The following is a 17,445-nucleotide window of genomic DNA, read 5'->3' as shown; positions in this document are numbered from 1 at the left end:
AAATGTAAACAGTTGAGAATATAATGCGCATTATAGTTCTCTTGTTGTCCAGATTCCTACTTTATAGAAAATGTCCGTTAGATAGGATAAAATGAAACCTCCCTCTTCAGTATTTAGTATTAGAATTAACAATATAAATTGCAATCCATCACATAAATCTACTTTTTTTTTACATTTCTATGAAAAGGCAGCGCTAGGAGATAGAATTCCAATTCTAAAAAAAACCAAGTACAAGAAAGCTCTTACTGAAATGGTCAGTTAAAAAATTCGCATCCCAGTTAAAGTCATGCCTAGATCAGACTCATTGGGCAACTGCAACACTGCAGGATCTTGCCATTATGTTGAACAAGAAGAACGAGGGCAATTCTGGAGCTGAGAAGAGAAACAGTTCGTTACCAGAAGGTAAAGCAGATGTTTAAGAAACCTTTCAGCTCATCTCTTGGCAATGAGATCATCTTCAAATCCTCAATATTTGCTTAATTTTTATAGTATATATCTACATAGGGCATGTATGGCAAAGAGTTTTTCTTCTCTTGTGCATAGGGCACACTTCCTATGAACAGAAGCTGGCTCATGGGCTGAAAGATTATATACTTGTATTTATTAAAAAAAAAAAAAAATGCAAAGCAGCAAGCTGATCTTTCAGTCTGTATCATCAAAAATATTTTGTCCACTGCTGCTTTCAGTCAGAAGTGCTGCACACAGTAGTTTCTCAGTAAATCAGGAAACAGCTATGTGTGTCGCTATTTCAGCATTACATTAGCCTAATGTTTTCCTTCCCTAAATACCCACCATTATTTAATGCCACTGAAAATTTTTCACAAAACTGGAAAATACTCACATTGTTTAAACAAACATATGTGAGAGGTCCCTTCCTTTAAATAGCAAGGCCTGCTGACAGTGGAAGGTCTTTTTCTGAGTGATTAGAGTTTGCCTAGTTTTGGTTCCTTTGCCTATATGCTTAATAGGAAAATATGTAAGCACATTTGTACAGTTTCATTCTGAATTGTCGGGGTGTGAGAAGACATTCTGTGAAAGTCAGTCCTCCTCCTAAACAGGACCGATGGTACAGGCAGTTGCACTGTCATCAAGGAAACTTGCATTCCTGTCTCTTGAAGCTTCTCTCCCCTTTTACTGAAGTCTTGTTAGCTCAAGAGGAACTGTTCCAAATCAGAATATTCACCAAACATGTCAGTCAATTTCCTGATGTCCTGAAGTGCCAAAGTTTCTCTACAAGGTAGAGAACATGACAGTGAGCATTCGATACAAAAACCTCAGACCAAAAAGTTTCTTCCTGTTTGCATGAAGTCACGGTAAAGATCTGTGTTACGAAAGTGTCATTTTATAGCTTTCCTGTGCAAAGCTGCTCTGAATGAGGCTTTGGAGACACAGGGATCTGGGTGATTTGTGTGGCTGTGTTAAGGTAAAGGACCAGATCTTTAGGAGAGGACCTCAGTTCTTTTCCCAACTGCTTCCGCAGACCTGCTGTGTAACTTAAAAAACTATTTGAAGATTCTCCTTTAGCTGTAAAACTTTACTAGCTACTGTAAGTCAGAAGTGAAAAGCAGGGAGGGGAAACTTTATTTTATTATATACATTATTTTATAATCAGTATACTATTTTCAGAAGCTTCTGAAGAAGTAACACTTGTCATTTGAGAGCTGCAGCTGTTAGTCTGTTGAGACATAGAGGGGATGGGGCATATATTGAATTATTCATGAAGGCTACTGCTATAGTTGACAGAAGTTCATCAGCTAATTCCCCCACTCCATTCTGAACTTTCTTTCAAACTCGGTCAGGCTGTAGGGGTACAAGCTGTTACTTCTAATAATCATGCTACTAGAAGTTTCCTATAGCATATACATCGCATAATCTTTCTCTGTTAAGAAAAAAAGTGATTTATTTTTCATTGGGGGCCAATAAGTGCTTAATTTTGAATACTTTAATTCACAGATAATGTGAATAATTTGACATGCTTTCAAGATGTAACTGTTACATGCATTTATTAGAAAACATGTGAAACAATGCTTTATTACCTTAATTCAATCTGATAAAGCAAAACCCCGCAACATATTAATTGGGTACACATGTAATATTTTCATGATTTAAGAACACAAGGAGGTTTTGTGTGTATTACTTACAAGATATCTTTCAGTTTATAGGCATGCAGATACGCAAGGAAATCTTAGTTTGCACAAGCATGGGGAAGGCCAGTACATCGTATTCCAGATGCTGAGCCTCATGCCTGCATTAGACCTCTATGTTGCTGTGCAGAGGGCTAGATAAATGACAAAAATATTTTATGGTTCTTCAGAGCCGTGCTGAAGTTCAAGGTTAGTTTGTCAGACACAAGAATCCTGGCATGAAGTGTGTGCTTGCAGTGGGCATTGTAGGAATGCTAAGTATCAAAGACTTCATCACACTTGGAGCGATAAGGAGCTATGTGCCTCTTACTCCAGGGATCCCACAAGTGCAGCTCTGTTTTCACGCAGGCAGGACTGCCAGCTACCTCTGCCTCAGCCACAGCGAAAGCACAGATCTTAGCAGCGTGTACTTGTTATCTTAGGGAGAGTGCTCTCTTTTTACATATCACTATGGAGTGACTTGGGGGATTTGAGTGCGGTGGAAAATTGTAGTAAAAATACTGATGTCCAGTTCATTCCCCTCTCTCTCCTCTGTGGAGATCTCTGCAGTGAATGAGATTGAAAAATGTCTTTTTAGTGTTGTGCTTGATGGTGACAGTGCCCTTATCCTGTGATGACCTCATAGCAGCAGCACATGCCCTCTTGATGGAGAGGATTATTGTAATTCCCTCCTAGAAAGGCTTCCAGCAGCTCAGCTCTGTCACTTGCAGCCGGTTCAGAATGCAGTGACACACTCCTGTCCTGTCTTGAGCAAATATGATCATCCCCTTTGCACCTTAACTCATTTACTTTGTCTGCTATGAAGTAGCTGTTTGATTTTAAAGTTTGCTTTCTTAGTTTTGAAATCCTTAATGGTTTAGAGCCTGGCTATTTTCAAGAACTCCTCCACAAATATCATCTTGACAGATATCACCACCCCCATAGCACATTTTAGGAATCTCAGCATCACATCTTAGGTTGGCAAGTTATGTCCTTTGCTGTGATAGGCCTTCATTTAAGGAACTCCCCCAGGAAATCTGTCTTGAACCATATATCCTTATCAGAAAACATTAAAATTAAATTTACATTTTTGGCTATTTCTTTTTTCTCCACTATTAGCTTTCAGCATAATTCCTATTAAGACTATATTTATTATGGTGGCTCTCAATAATTCTTGTTGGGGTTGTTATTTTGAATTGTTTCCTTACTGGTAGAGTAACCTAAGCATGTTAGTCGTGCAGTTATTGACAGTGACTTGTAATGATGAGTTTCATGTTGCATGACAAGGGTGCAAGCTTTTCCATGTTAAGGTACACAGTATGTTAATATAATTGCTTACTGAATAGGACAGGTGGGCCATTATTACTTTTAATATATTGAAAAGAATTATGTTTGAACCTGTACTCCTCTTTCTTACAGAGTTACTCTTGTTCCCATCATGCAGTCTAATTCACTAGGCTTCAGCTGTACAAGGCTTCAGATGGAGAGGAATCCTCTTTCTTTGCTTGTCTTGCTGTCTGTTTGTCTTGCTACTTATATTATAGTCCCTGTAATTATGGTGAGATGTCTACAGCTATGTTTATATGGTGCCTAATTTTCTCCATTGATGATAAAGTAAGTCTACATTTGAGGAAGCTAAGACTAGGTGGGAAATGTTGATGGCTTCAGTGAAGTCAGATGGATCCTACACTTGCAAGCATTCATAAAGTACTTTGTGCAGTATGTAAGGCTTTTTTCTCCAGTGCCATGTCTGCATTTTCAGTCTAATAATTAATTGTGTTTTTCACACCTGAATTCAGCTGTGGAATCAGTTGGGACACTTTTTACCAAATTGTCGCGATACTGTTCCATGCACTGGTAGTACCACATTTCACCTGAATACAGTGCCTGTACTTAGATACATCCAACATGTGTCCACCAAAGGTTTACGAACGGCATCCAGGATTTGCTTTTGCATCTCTAGTGTGCTCATTGATTTCAGATTCTCATTGGCTTGCTGCACTCATTGGGATGCAGTAACAATATCTGTGATTTCATTCATATTAACCGTTACATATGTACTTCATTTTAGGTACATGAGCAGTTCTGCAGCCTTCAGTGAACTATTCAAGTGTTTCAAATTAGGCTTATACATTCATGCCTGTGGGTTTGGGCTACAAGCCGTAGTACTGCAAAGACTTACACGTTTGTTCAAGTTTACTATTTTTGGATGTTGTACTGATGCAATGATTATTTTTGTCAAGCAAAATGCCACCCCATTAAGCCATCACATGACTGGCTGGTGGTTTGACGGTGTGCTTTTAAATTGTTTTAAATCCTTTGAATTTTAAAGTATTCCATGGGTGCAAGTTACTTAAATAGTCCAATTAAAATTATTAGAATTCAGAACATTTTCTAGACTGTATGTCTAGAAAGTGAAAGCTAGTGTTAAGAAGAAAAAAGGTGGTTGGTGTTTTGGTGTTCTTTTCCTAAATCAAATTTTACAAATTAGTTATTTCTGGAAAAAAGAAGAAAATGGAGGAAGTTGACATGCATACCTGAGGATAACTTCATTATATCTAGGTCTTTCTAAACTGAACATCATTGCAAACTCCTTGTTCTGCTAGGCCAGCTAAATAGATGATTTTTAACATGGTTTTTTTGTCTTGTTATTTTTAGTAGCCTTCTGATGGATTACAGTCAGTGAGAATACTAAGGAACCTTCTGATGGATTATAGTCAGTGAGAATACTAAGGAACTTTTTAGCCCAAATAATTCTTGAAACAATCCAAAGGTACTGCATATTATTAAGCTGGGAATTTACAAATCCTCATTACTGGGTAGTCTTCAGGGTAACTTACTCTTAATCATTAGGCCTTGAACTACAATCCCAGCAGAATGTGGTGTTTTTAATAGCACTGGTTCCTATGAGCAAATTTCATTGTAGCGTCATGGAATACCATGTATTCTTTTGCTTTATGATTTATTCTCCCTAGATACAAAACTGTAAAAGAGATGTGTTAATCTATTTTTATTCAAAGTACAGAAATAGCTCTGTTACATTTCAGGGATTGAATAACCAGTGTGAACATACTACTCGTTCTTAGTCATGCTATACCTGATGCTGACAGTAAGAACATTGATCATTACAGGTACAAATAGGCAACACATTTTACAGATCGTTGCTAAATATGTTCTTCAGTTTCAGACAGTTTTCCCAAAACACTGTTGCAAATCAAAAGCATAAAATTGCTACATTAATTAGTAGATAATGTGTTTCAGTGCTGGTTGCAACTACATACTAGAAAAATGCTCACAGTGAGCTGGTTCAAAATTATCCTTAAAGAATTATGATGTTTTATATTATTTTTTCACTCTTGATTGGATACTTGGGACACTGCTCTTCAGGGATTTATGCCCTACATACGTCTGAATTTATACAACTTAAAAATAAGTGTGTCAGAATGCAACATTTGTCTCCAAATTAAGGAAAACTATTACTCATCTGTTTCTTAGCATGCAATTAGAAACTAGCTGTTATGCAGCGCAGTAAGGAGGATCACGGCAGTGTAGCTTGCTCGTCTGGCACTTGCCAGCCCACAGCTGATAACCAGACTGACCCTGACCTTGGCAGCATTGCACAGGTGGTGTTTGTGTAAGGATGAACTGTTCTTGAACGATTTTTCTAATACTTTAGACACGAAAAGCTCTCTCTTTAACAAAGGAATGCATGTTTTCTGTCTCCTTCTTATCTTGAACAAATGTATTTAAATAAGCTGCTGCCCAGGACCTTCAGTTCTCTGTTTTTTGTTTGTTCTCAGTGTTTTTTGTAGTACCCTGGGACATGATGGAGTGCGTAAGTGTCTTTTTCTATTATTAATTTTGACAAGTTCAGATGGTGTTGCGTAGTAACATAAAGCTGGAGTGTTACATTAGAATGAACAAGGTGGCAGCAGGGACGTATCTTTAGTCTATTGGCACAAGAACTGAATTGATGAACTTTTCCCCATCATCAAAGGAACTGCAAACAGACAACGTAGAGGTAAAATTAGTGATGCTATGGGTATGAATTCAGATACTAAAATGGAGGGCACTAGATAGGTCAGATGACTGAACACATCCAAGATCTTCTGTTACTTAAATTTCTGTGTATTTGGCTCTGATGGAAGCCTCAGCTCTTCAGGATATTGCATATAATGTTAATTTGAACTGCAGTTTTCATTAAAATATATGCAAAACTTGAAACATTATTACACATTTTAAAAGTGGTTTCCTTTTCTGTTCTATTTTATGTAGCTAATGCATTTCTCTTTTATGGACAGCAAAAGGGAAATAAGATACATGTGCATGGATGCAAAACATCAGAACAGAGACTTCAGGCTATTAATACAATCAAGGGAACCTGCTTTGTAATCTCAGATCGAATCATTGATAAGTAGCAAGAGATTAAAAATGAGCTGAAGTTGTAAAATGTATATTCTTAAGGGCTATGCTACAGCAAATCTTTAAAAATCACTTTAGATTTACTGAAGACAGGAAGAACAAAACGTTATACTATAGTATTACCAGATTTTCAGTTATAGGGAATACACAATCGTCCCTAAAATGCAAACCAGGAATGTTTTCGTTATTGTTGAGTTGGCAAAAGAGAAGAATGTAGAACTAAATCACTTATTACTGATCGCTATTCCTTGAACAGGGAAGAATTAAAAGGGGTCACAGCACACCTCAACAGGTACACAGCATTGTTAAGACGAGCCACCATTTCCACACAGTGCACGTATCTACGCTTCACGTTTCTTGGTTTTGTAATGTGCATGACGTGTAATCCTACTACACAGGTACAAACCCCACAGCCACAAGAGTGGGCCCATTTTCTGCAGTAAAATGTAAAAAGTCAAACACCTAGTCAAAAACAATGTGACAGTTTATGTTAATATTCATTCTGTAGTTCACAAAGGGTTCGACTTTATAATGCTTATAAAAAAATCAATATCACAATAGGTATTGATTAAAATGTGTGTAATTATTTGCTAACGATCTTAATGTACTGGGTATATTGTATCATATTTTTCACAAACTGCTTTTATTTCAGCAAGACTAGGCCCAAACTAGTCCCAGTTTACACCTGATTTTAGGTCTTACTACATCCCATAATGATTTTTACCCTGTTGAGTGGAAAGCTCCATGCATTTCAGATGAAGTATGGCCAAAATCTCGAGGGGAAAACCCATTAAAAATATAAGTAAATATATCTATTCTTCCATGCAGTAAACTGGAATCTAAAATGTCCTTTCTAAGTTTAATGATAAATGATTTTATAGGCGTGAATCTTGCTTGTCTGTACCTTGAAAAAAGTAAGATTAATTTGTTTAATTATAGGCTATAACAGGGGTCCTCAAACTACAGCCCACAGGCTGGATACGGCCCCCCCAGGGTCCTCAATCCAGCCCCCGGTATTTACAGACCCCACCCCGCCCCCCACCGCAAGGGGTTGTGGGGGGAAAACAAGCAGCCACCGATGGCTGCCTGCCACTGCATCCGCGCGCCGGCCCCCTGCTTAAAAAGTTTGAGGACCCCTGGGCTATAATTTCAGGCTTAAGAAGTATCTTATTTCAAATAGTAAACATTAAATAATCTGCTCCAACTCAGTGTCGATATTTGGCAAAACTGGACTGAGGCTCAGCCTTGGAAAGAGGATCTGCCCTTGGAACTGTTGTAAACAGAATGCTTAGAAATTCCAGCGTGTGCTTTAGCACCACCTTTATCTTGTTTATTTTTTTTTCTAAATGCATTTGAAAGACAGTTGAATTCAATCAGCCAGAGAAAAGCAACATGCTAAAATACAGTCTGCTTTAAAATTTGAAGGTTTTTCTTTTTTTAATATGATTAAATAGGAACTAAATTGGTGCGTATGCTATATTTCCTCACATTAGTCCCTATTTATCTCAGTGGCTGTACCCATTTAAAGTTACTTTTTCTGACTGATCTGTTTGTTCCAGAACCACCGAGTTACAATCTAACCTATGGCATTTTTGAGGCCATTCTACCCTTCTAGTCCAACTCCGTGTAGAATTTGACCACATCCAAAACTGGCGGCATTATCTTGTGACAGACATTTATCCACACAGTAAGTGTCTGATGTCTTGTCAGATTTGTTCGTTCATTCCATACATCGCGGATGCTGACTGCTAAAGCCTGACTTCAGGCTAAAGAGTCGCCCATCCAGAAGGAAGCGTTCAGAGTTCCTGATGGCTACCATTCTGCCGTATCTGAAATTAGTTTGTGATGTTTTCTGTCCATTCCTGTGTCAATGTGCTCTCTTGTGTATGTTGCCTTAATGTGATACATAATAAGAAGTAAAAATAATTCTTCTGTGGGTTTGTTTTTTACTTTTTATGTTAGTATTCAAATCAACCAGGCTAAAAGCTATTGTTCCATGCATTATTCCAGGAAAGCAGGCAAGCAAATTTAACACCCACAGAATTTTGCCTAACTCCAGTACGAAGCTATGCATGTGCAGAAGAAAACACCTTCTATCATTTTCAAATTGTAGAATTTGTAGGGATTTAAATTTTCATAAATAGGAATTTCTGAGCCTATTTAATCAAACGGAGAATACCTAAATCACCTCATCCCCCATCACTGACAAGAGAATAAAATCTCTACACCAAGGATAGCTATACTGTATGTGACACAATACTGTTAGGAAACGCTGTTTAATCGTAGCAATAACAAAAGTGCCTCCAATTCTATTGTATTATAGCACATTATAGTAGATCTATCTCCTGGTGGCTAATGACATTTCTGTGGACCACTAATTTCTGATCTATCACAATGTGAAAACTTCTGTTCTAAGAAGTTCTTGTAGGAAGAATTGATAATATAATTTCTTATGTAGCAGACATTTTTGATCTCTCCATCTCAAAAGAGTATAAAGAATTTGGATTTCACCTATAAAACTTAGTAACTGGGTAGTCTAAAAAAAATTATATACAATCCATAAAACTCCATCTTTGACTGGGTTAAACTGTAAACATATTTGAGAAGAAAGTCTTATTCCTGCTCTCCTACATAGTATTTTTTGTGTGGAGAACTTTCTGTTCCATGTTTTGTGTGATGCTGTCAGCAGTGTAGAGTGGACTTTCATGTCTTCTGTGTTTGCTTCTTGTTAATGCATTCTTATCTTACTGATAATCTGTTTTCATGGAGGCTGTCACTCGCTGTTCCTGAGAAATAGGTCTAATATTCTTGGCAAATTTCAGTGATCCAGTTTACCAGTCACACAATCAAGCCCTTTCCCCATCCCCTACCCCCTGCCTTTGGACCCACTTTCCAACCACTGGAAGTTGGCCATTCTAACCATTTTCTACCAAAAATTGAGATTAGATATCTCCAGGTTAATATGAAATTGTGACATCGATTTGTTAAGAAATAAGAGGTATGCTTACCATCAAATGTAATCACTGTCATAACCCTACTAAAAATTAGATAATAAACCAGGCTACTGCTCAAGAAAAGTATCAAATTTCCATCAGATCTGGTTGAAAATACTGCCACTAATGCAACTGTTCTTAAGATACTTTTTTCTGGGACAACTGTAAAACAGTTAGAAATGGATTATTGAAAACAGTGAGTACTAAAACCAGTTTCCAAAAAGGAAGGGTTGACCTTAATGACGATGATGATGATGATAAGGAGGATAATAATAATAATAATAATAATAATAATAATAATGGTAACAGTAGTAGTAGTAGTAGTAACAATAATAGTAATATCAATATTTTAAAATATATATGAAGTTCACATCCCAGAGACTATGTCGCAATTTGCCCCTTGACCTGTTTAAGGCTGATTAATGTCCACGAGTTTTATCTGTATCACTCTGTATGCAAACTAATGCAGGGAAAAATATAGGCTATTACAACTTCCATAGGAATGTGTGTTTCTACTGTTGTGACGGGAAGACCTACCATGAGTGATACGAAGCTCTTCTTTCTCTGATCTATTTGTTGTGTCCACATCAACCATAAGTTTGTTAAGAAAAGATTATTAGGTTGGGTTTATTCAGACAACACTCCAGAATTAGGTATTATCATTCCTTTAGATTTAGTCCATTGTTTTCTTTCATGGCATTGCTACAGTCATGCATAAGATGGTATTTCCAAAACCTCCATGTTGCAAACAGTTACATCTGAGAAAAGGAAATGTAGATACTAATTTGATTAGGGCATTTCGGGTGCAAAAATGCTCATATCTTCATCTATCTTCATTAATTTCACAGGAGATTCTTATAACATTTTCTTTCTGTGTTGCTTTTGTGGAAAAGTTGGTAAGAGAGAAAAACTTTGCTTACTTCAGACATGATGAAATTAATAAAAATGCTTTCTAACTGTATAGTAAGATAGGCCTCTATACCCACTGAAGGCAAAATATAAGCAAGGAACATGATTACTTCACCTGACTCTGAAAGCAGAGCCACGGTGAAATGCTGAGCCTTCTAACAAGAGAAAACATCACCAAATCTGTGTAAATCAAAAAGGAAATATTTCCTTCTTTATCTGCGCTAGAATTTATATGAGCAGAATAATGATCCGAGGTGGAATGTGTCCAGGACATTAGACAGAATTCATTCTGTAAAGATTGACATGAAATTTTTAATGTTCTCCGTTATCAGGATGTTGGGTTTGCAATTCATTTGTAACACGTTATTTTCTGTTAGCACAGTGCCTTCAAAGCACCATTGGTTTAAATCTATCTAACTTCATGTGTTACCTGCACATGTTTGGAGGGCTTTGGTTAACTACAGTTAAATATGTAAAAGAGTTCATTAGTATCCAGATGTTCCAGTTATAACTGAAGGCCCATTATTTTACCTTGGGGGTTTTGTACCCTAGAAGCTTATAGGAAAAGACTGTCCCTGTCCTGAAGAATTTGCAGGACATAAATCTGACCCAGCTTGACCCTGATTATCTTGTGAGAGTCAACAGGATCACAGCACACGCTGGTTTAACTGCAGCGGCTTGGGGAAGCGTCTCTTTTGTTAACCGGGGTGACCACACGCCATGCAGTTTAAGAGTGGTTGACACCTCTTTAATTGAGGGTGACAAGTCTTTAAAAAGATGAACACCTAATCTCACCCTCTTACATCACAGAAGAGCATGCCACTGACTTACGGGTTGTGGAAGCAGGGGTGAATATTACTACTGTTCTGTATGCATGTCTGTCTTGATATGGAATATGCTTTGTCTGTGGCAGGTGCAAAGGCTCCTGAATTTTGAAGGAACCGATAGAGTCTGCTCCAAGCAGTGTCAGACTTTCTGCTCTTGCTGCTCTTCTGCTCTTTGTCAGACAAACCAGGCTGAACAGGGTGGTCTTACCAGGTAGAGCTAGGTAGGCTTGTGCTCCAAAAACCCTGTATTTGAAATCCTTCTAACACCTGCCATGGTGTTAGAACATTAAGGCCTGCCACGGATGTGACATGAGTTGTCACAGTCAACACATATTTTGGCTGGTGAAGGGAAACAAGATGCACTGGCTTACCTGAAATAGCAAAAGAATGCAGGATGTCACGTTTCCATGTTTTTTTATCAGACAAGGTATTGTACTAGAAGACTGACAGCTACCAGTCTGTACACACCTGAATCCATACCACAGACAGTTTCTTGCATGTGTCTTCTCAGTGGTTATTTCTACAGAACCATGCAGCTATGGGGTTTCCAGAAACAAGATCGTGTAGATTTGCTACAGGCTCTGTTTATCCCTGCAAGAGGCTTCAGCAGGAGCTACAGATTTGCTAACGCATGGCTCTCTGAAGAAACTGCGCTGGGAACTGGAACAAATTATCTGGGAATCTGACATCAAAGGATCAACAGACAACAAAATAAATATAAAAATAAAGATTTTGGCCTAAAAAACAGCCCCCAAACCACACTAAACTTAAAACCCAGCAAGAGAGTTGCTTCCATCTACTGGAGCCAAGAAAAAAATGACAACTGAGCAGCAAGCTCCTCTAGCATGGGATATAAATCAGTTTGTTCTTGTCTCAGGCTGCTGGTGTTGAAAAGTAAATCCATGAGCTGGTATGGGAAAATGTTGGATGATTAAAATGATTTGAAAGTATCCCTTTAAGTTTTCAGTAACTGAGAACTCTTAACAACAAAAGCTGTAGTTGTTGAAGTTCCTAATTTATACATGAATACATTCAATGTATTTTATAGTTGTTTCATGCAAAATTGAAAAATGGAACCTTTGATTCCTTAGTGTTCATCTCTAGGTAACATACAAGACTAACACCTCTCTATTGACATGGCTGGTACAGAGTCTTTATAATAATTATTATTATTTACTTTGAAAGTTTTATGCTTCATTTTTATGATGCTTTGTTACTGTATAGCACTGCTGTAGACTATGAGGATTTAGAGCCTTCCACATTGAGGTAACTCACCTCTCCTCTCCAGAACCACCCACTGGACTCACCGGAGAGACTGAGAAGCATCAGCATAATTTTCCTTATTTAAGCAGGATAATGCCATGGATATGTGTGGGTAAGACCATGTAGAGTCTACAGCCTTGATACCAGGGTGGTCTTGGACATTTAACACAATATCCTCAACTTTTTTCACAAATCTCAGTGCTACTGTTGTTAAAGTAGATGGAAAAATTGCCGCTAACGTTCGTATGCACAAAAGCAATCAGAAAGTGAGAATCTGTTTTCAGGATCTCCATTTCCAAGCTCTACAATCAGATTTTAAAAATAATTCTAAAAAACCCTATAATATCTTGAATTAGGTTATGACATGCCATCAATATTTCCATTTAGTGGAAACCATTACTGACTCAGATGGTTTTCATTTTTGCCACACAAGATGGATACATAGGAGGATGAACATTTTTAAAGTATTTCATTATGCATAATTTGTTAAACCTGGAGGAAAAAAGAAGAATGCTGGAGATTTCTTGCCTAGACATATTGTGATAAGCAAACAGCAGATCAATTTGTTAATAGTATTGGAAAATACATTGCTTAATAGCAGTGGACTGATACTTGCTTGTAATTTATGCATCATCTAATTGTAAAATTATCTGATTTCACCTATGAAGAGAGGAAATTTAGGTTTACAAAATAGGAAATCACTCTGACACAGCATTTCCTTATGATGAAGGACTTGCTTTTGATTATTCTACTGTTATTGTCAGCAGCAGTTTTTTAAAGTAGATTTATTATCAGGAATAAATCTGAAGCTAGCCTGTCCAAAACACGTAGCCGTAAAGAAACAGTATGAGAAAAAAAAAAAAATCACGGTTGTCATCTGACTTATTTATTGTATCATTTGTTAAGTACTACTTGTTTTACACCTTGAATTTTATTATTCCCGTCTTAAAATGTCTCTAGGGCCAAAAGCGTATTTTCTTTAATAGACATAACAATGCAGTTGATGTGGAAAGGATTTTGTCCAGTCTTTTTGTCTATTCATTGCAAAATGGAAATTAATCTCTTTAGCTTGAGGCTGCATAGTTTACTGTCATTAGTTGGGGATAGTCAAAGACATGTGAAGTTTCAATAGTAGAGAAGCCTTGGGATTTTCAGCTATTTCTGAGATCTTAATCAAAAATATTACTGATTGCTTGGGAATCAATGAACACACTCCTGAGGAAAAAAAAAAAGGTACCATAACCTTAACATTATTCACAGTGTTTTGTTAAAAGGGACAGTGATTCATAATGATTATTTTTTTATTTTAATGTAATATGGTGAAGAAAATGAAAGAACATTAGGAATTTCTTCTTCATCTAAATGAGTTAGAAATGTTCAGTGCTTTTGATCTTTTTGAGACAGTGTTACAGAAGAGCAGTTTCAAACACTTTGAGTTTTCCTTTTGGCCTCTCGGCATGTTAAGTTTTAGCATATTGAAAAGTCTGTCCCTGTTCAGGGCTTTTGAAACCATAGCTTTAAAGTCGACAGATACTTCAGTACCAATAAGAAGTGCTGGTTTAAGAGAATTGACTTTGTGATGATGACACAAACTACAGGCTCTAGTGTCAATGGAAACAGCGTTACAGAGACACTAAAGGACTTTAAAAGGGAGAAAAGACCCTAAAAAATCATCACATTCTACTTCTGGAAATTCTGTCACCATTATATTATTCTCTGTTAGCATGGATTAAAATTTGTCCCTGCTTTTACCCATCAACATAAGATTGTATTTGAGCAAATAGGAGTTAAAGCATTTTTAAAAATACATTGACTAATGTCCAGTCAGACTACCGAGTTTCAAAACATTGTTTTTCTTGGGTCTCTTTCAAACAGAAAAGAGGAAGCACTTCCTTTTACAACACGATGTCAAGACAAGGACACACACGCTCACATACACACACACACACACACACACACACACACACAAACAAGGTACCGTTCGAACTGCTTCAGAGTTTACTGACTGACACATAGGATCCTAACTGACAGCAGGAAGAAAAATGCATAATGCTTGTGAAAAATAGCAGCTTAATTATGCAGTGTTTCAGTAATTAAAATATTGCTGTGCGAAATACAAGGGATAAAGATTATTGTTCAGAATAGGCATCACAGGATTCTGTGCCAGTAAAGCAGCAGGCTTCATTTTCAATGCATATATATATGAAAACCCTCTTTAATCAATGTATTTACTTAAAGGATCGTTGCAGGCTACATGCAGATCTCATCGTCACCAGTGCAGATGTGAAATAATGGAACTGGCTGTGGTGCGGTGTTACTCAGGGCCGTGCATCTGAATAGCTAGCATCACTGCACTGGCCCTGGGGCGACAGTGCAAAGTTTTACAGTACCGTATTTTTTGTAGCTATAAGGACATGCTGTGTTTTCAGAGGAATGTCTTGACAACAAAGTGTATCAATGAAGGCCACGTCACTCACAATGAAGGTCTGTCTTTTAAAATAGCGCTAAAACAAAATAACAGTTGTGTTTTGGCAAGGGTCTTAACTATTCACAACACAACAGCGAGAACAGAAAATAGTGCTTTAGTACCCTGGTATCCCTAAGCTCTGACTCCAAACCTGGAGGACAGACTATGATTAGGGGCTTTTTCTTCTGTAGTCGTTTTTTTTTTTAAATATAATATCCTTTATCGATGTAAACATTCAGAACCCAGACTGATATTTCTTTTTAAAATTCAGAATTTTGATTTGTGACAGCTGCATTGGATCTTTAATCATATATTATCTTTATGGGAGCCTTTTTCTAACATATGTTAATTGGCTGTTTTCTGTGACAAATTATGAGCTCTTACTTTGATGAGGTTCAATTGCAATCATGTTGGAGTGGAGTATGTAGAGTTTCCAGCCCCCGCTGGCTCCTTAAACCACTACAAACATCTGCACGTCACTGCATTGCTGAGTAATGGCAGGATTTGGGTTGATCTGATTTCTGTACAGATTTTTTTCCACAGGATATTTTCAGCTCTTTGCACTAAATCTGTTACAGGGCTTGCTGTTTTTAGCAAAAGAATGATCTAAAATTAACATCTTGTGTGGGATTATTAGCATACAATAAGAAATAATTTGCAGCACAGTATACTGAATTCCTTTCTAATCAGAAATTTCAGTGCTATTAGAAATTCTTTGTCAACTGTTATTGCATGTTAAAGTTCAAATTTTCTGGAGTCATGTAGCATTTCTGGGGGTAAAACTGTTGCCTACCTTTTGGAGTCAGTATTTTTTTAATTCCTAAATGTGTCACTTGCAAGTTCTTTATAAAGAAATTTATTTTACTTTTTGAGAAGTGCTTGGCATCCCTTTAATTTTTTTAATTTTTAGAAAGAAAAGTATGTTTCCCAGCTGGACAGGAAATGTGTCTATAGTAAAGAAAATGTTGCACTGAAGTTTAGCGTCTTTCTTTTTTGTTTTAAGGAATATCATGCTTACATTTGTTCAGTATGTTAAATAAAAGAAACAGAGAAAACATTCACCACAATGGAAGCAGTATTGCTTTTCATGATAATTGTGCACGTAATCTTATTTTCTACAGCAATTCATTAGAAATATTGAGGTAGAAAGTGTGTGATGTATTTTAATGTTTTTACTCAGAGCCATACTTAGCGGTGAAGATCCAGAAATACAAAAACATGTATTTTAATACAGAGAGAGCAATCTGGTCATAAAATGGATGGAGCATCATCTTTTCAAAAACTGTGTCAAACAATATCAATTACATTGCAATTAATTTAGCAGAACACCACACAGCTCAGCTTTGACCTAAACCAAATGGTGGTAGATAAATCTGTCCCATTTGTTCTTCAGAGAAAAGATGAGGGTTAAATTTCCAGGCAGGTGTTAGAGTTTAGAATAAGAAGAGCCATATGTGTATGGAAGCTACTTTGGCCTCACGAGGCTGGTTTTAATTCGGCTATTTCCCTGGAGTACCACACAATCAATGAGTTCCAAATCCTGGGGCTACCTGCCTTCACGTGAAATCATGGGAGCATTTCTTCACAGCATACTACTGAACATGTGTGGAAAAATTAGAGCAGAAATTAAAGGTAAAAAAAAGGTTGACCTCAGAAGTTGCAAGAGTGTCACGTTTCTTTGAATTTCTGAAATGAAGAGACGATGACTGAGTGGAAATGCGTAAAGAAGAGATGCATTACTATAAGGAGAACTGTAAGCAGTGCAAAACTCATACCATGGGTATTTAATATATTTCTGTAACTGCTGCTTGTTGTAGGCAGTCTTTTAAAGTAAGCATATGTAGGTCATGTGCAGCACAGTGAGAGGCATTGAAGCTAGGTGAATTGAGTCAGGGAGGGGTTCCAAAAGGACAGTTTTGAGCACATTGTCCCTACCTTCAGTGTGTCTATAAAAGTAAATTGACACATTATATCTTGAATTAGTCTACACAATGGCATTCAGTTCCACTTGATAAGATGAGTTTAATTGGCTATAAGAAAATAAAGCAAGGTAAAGGAAGATGTACAAATGAAAGAGAGGGCTTGGCACTTTATTGGATTTTGAGGCCTGTGAGCCATGTGTCTTAATTGGGGCCAGTTGGGATCACTTAATAATTGCTGTCAGAAGATCAAATTTAATTCTCTTTATAAAAAGACCACAGTGGGATAGAGTTAAACAAATTGTCATCTGAGGTTTCAAATGAACGAAGCTTTAATTAGGTTGATTAGGATGCTGTAAGAGAGAGAGGGTAAGAAACAGGAAATTGATGAATCTGCTGTGTACCATGTTGGACCTTATATGACAGTGCTGTCAAATATCTTTATTTCAAGAAGATATACATTAGCATAAAATGCTATAGTGCTAGAAGAACACATGTATACAAATGCTTGTTTTACCAGAT

The 17,445-nt window shown here is 37.1% G+C and overlaps 1 protein-coding gene across 20 annotated transcripts in view; it reads left to right on the top strand.

Moving 5' to 3' along the window:
- MEF2C (myocyte enhancer factor 2C) overlaps positions 1-17,445 on the top strand; it is a 127,951-nt gene that overhangs the window by 18,072 nt on the left and 92,434 nt on the right. The window contains exon 2 of one of the 20 annotated variants that reach the window (XM_040579933.1): positions 8,105-8,232. The exons of the other annotated variants lie outside the window; for them this stretch is intronic. The gene's annotated coding sequence lies outside the window, so the exon portion shown is untranslated. The remainder of the gene's footprint in view (positions 1-8,104; positions 8,233-17,445) is intronic. 20 annotated transcript variants of the gene reach the window in all.

The sequence above is a fragment of the Falco naumanni genome, chromosome Z (assembly GCF_017639655.2).
Source record: "Falco naumanni isolate bFalNau1 chromosome Z, bFalNau1.pat, whole genome shotgun sequence".
In the NCBI taxonomy this organism is placed as follows: domain Eukaryota; kingdom Metazoa; phylum Chordata; class Aves; order Falconiformes; family Falconidae; genus Falco; species Falco naumanni.
This window is presented reverse-complemented; position numbering and strand designations above follow the sequence as displayed.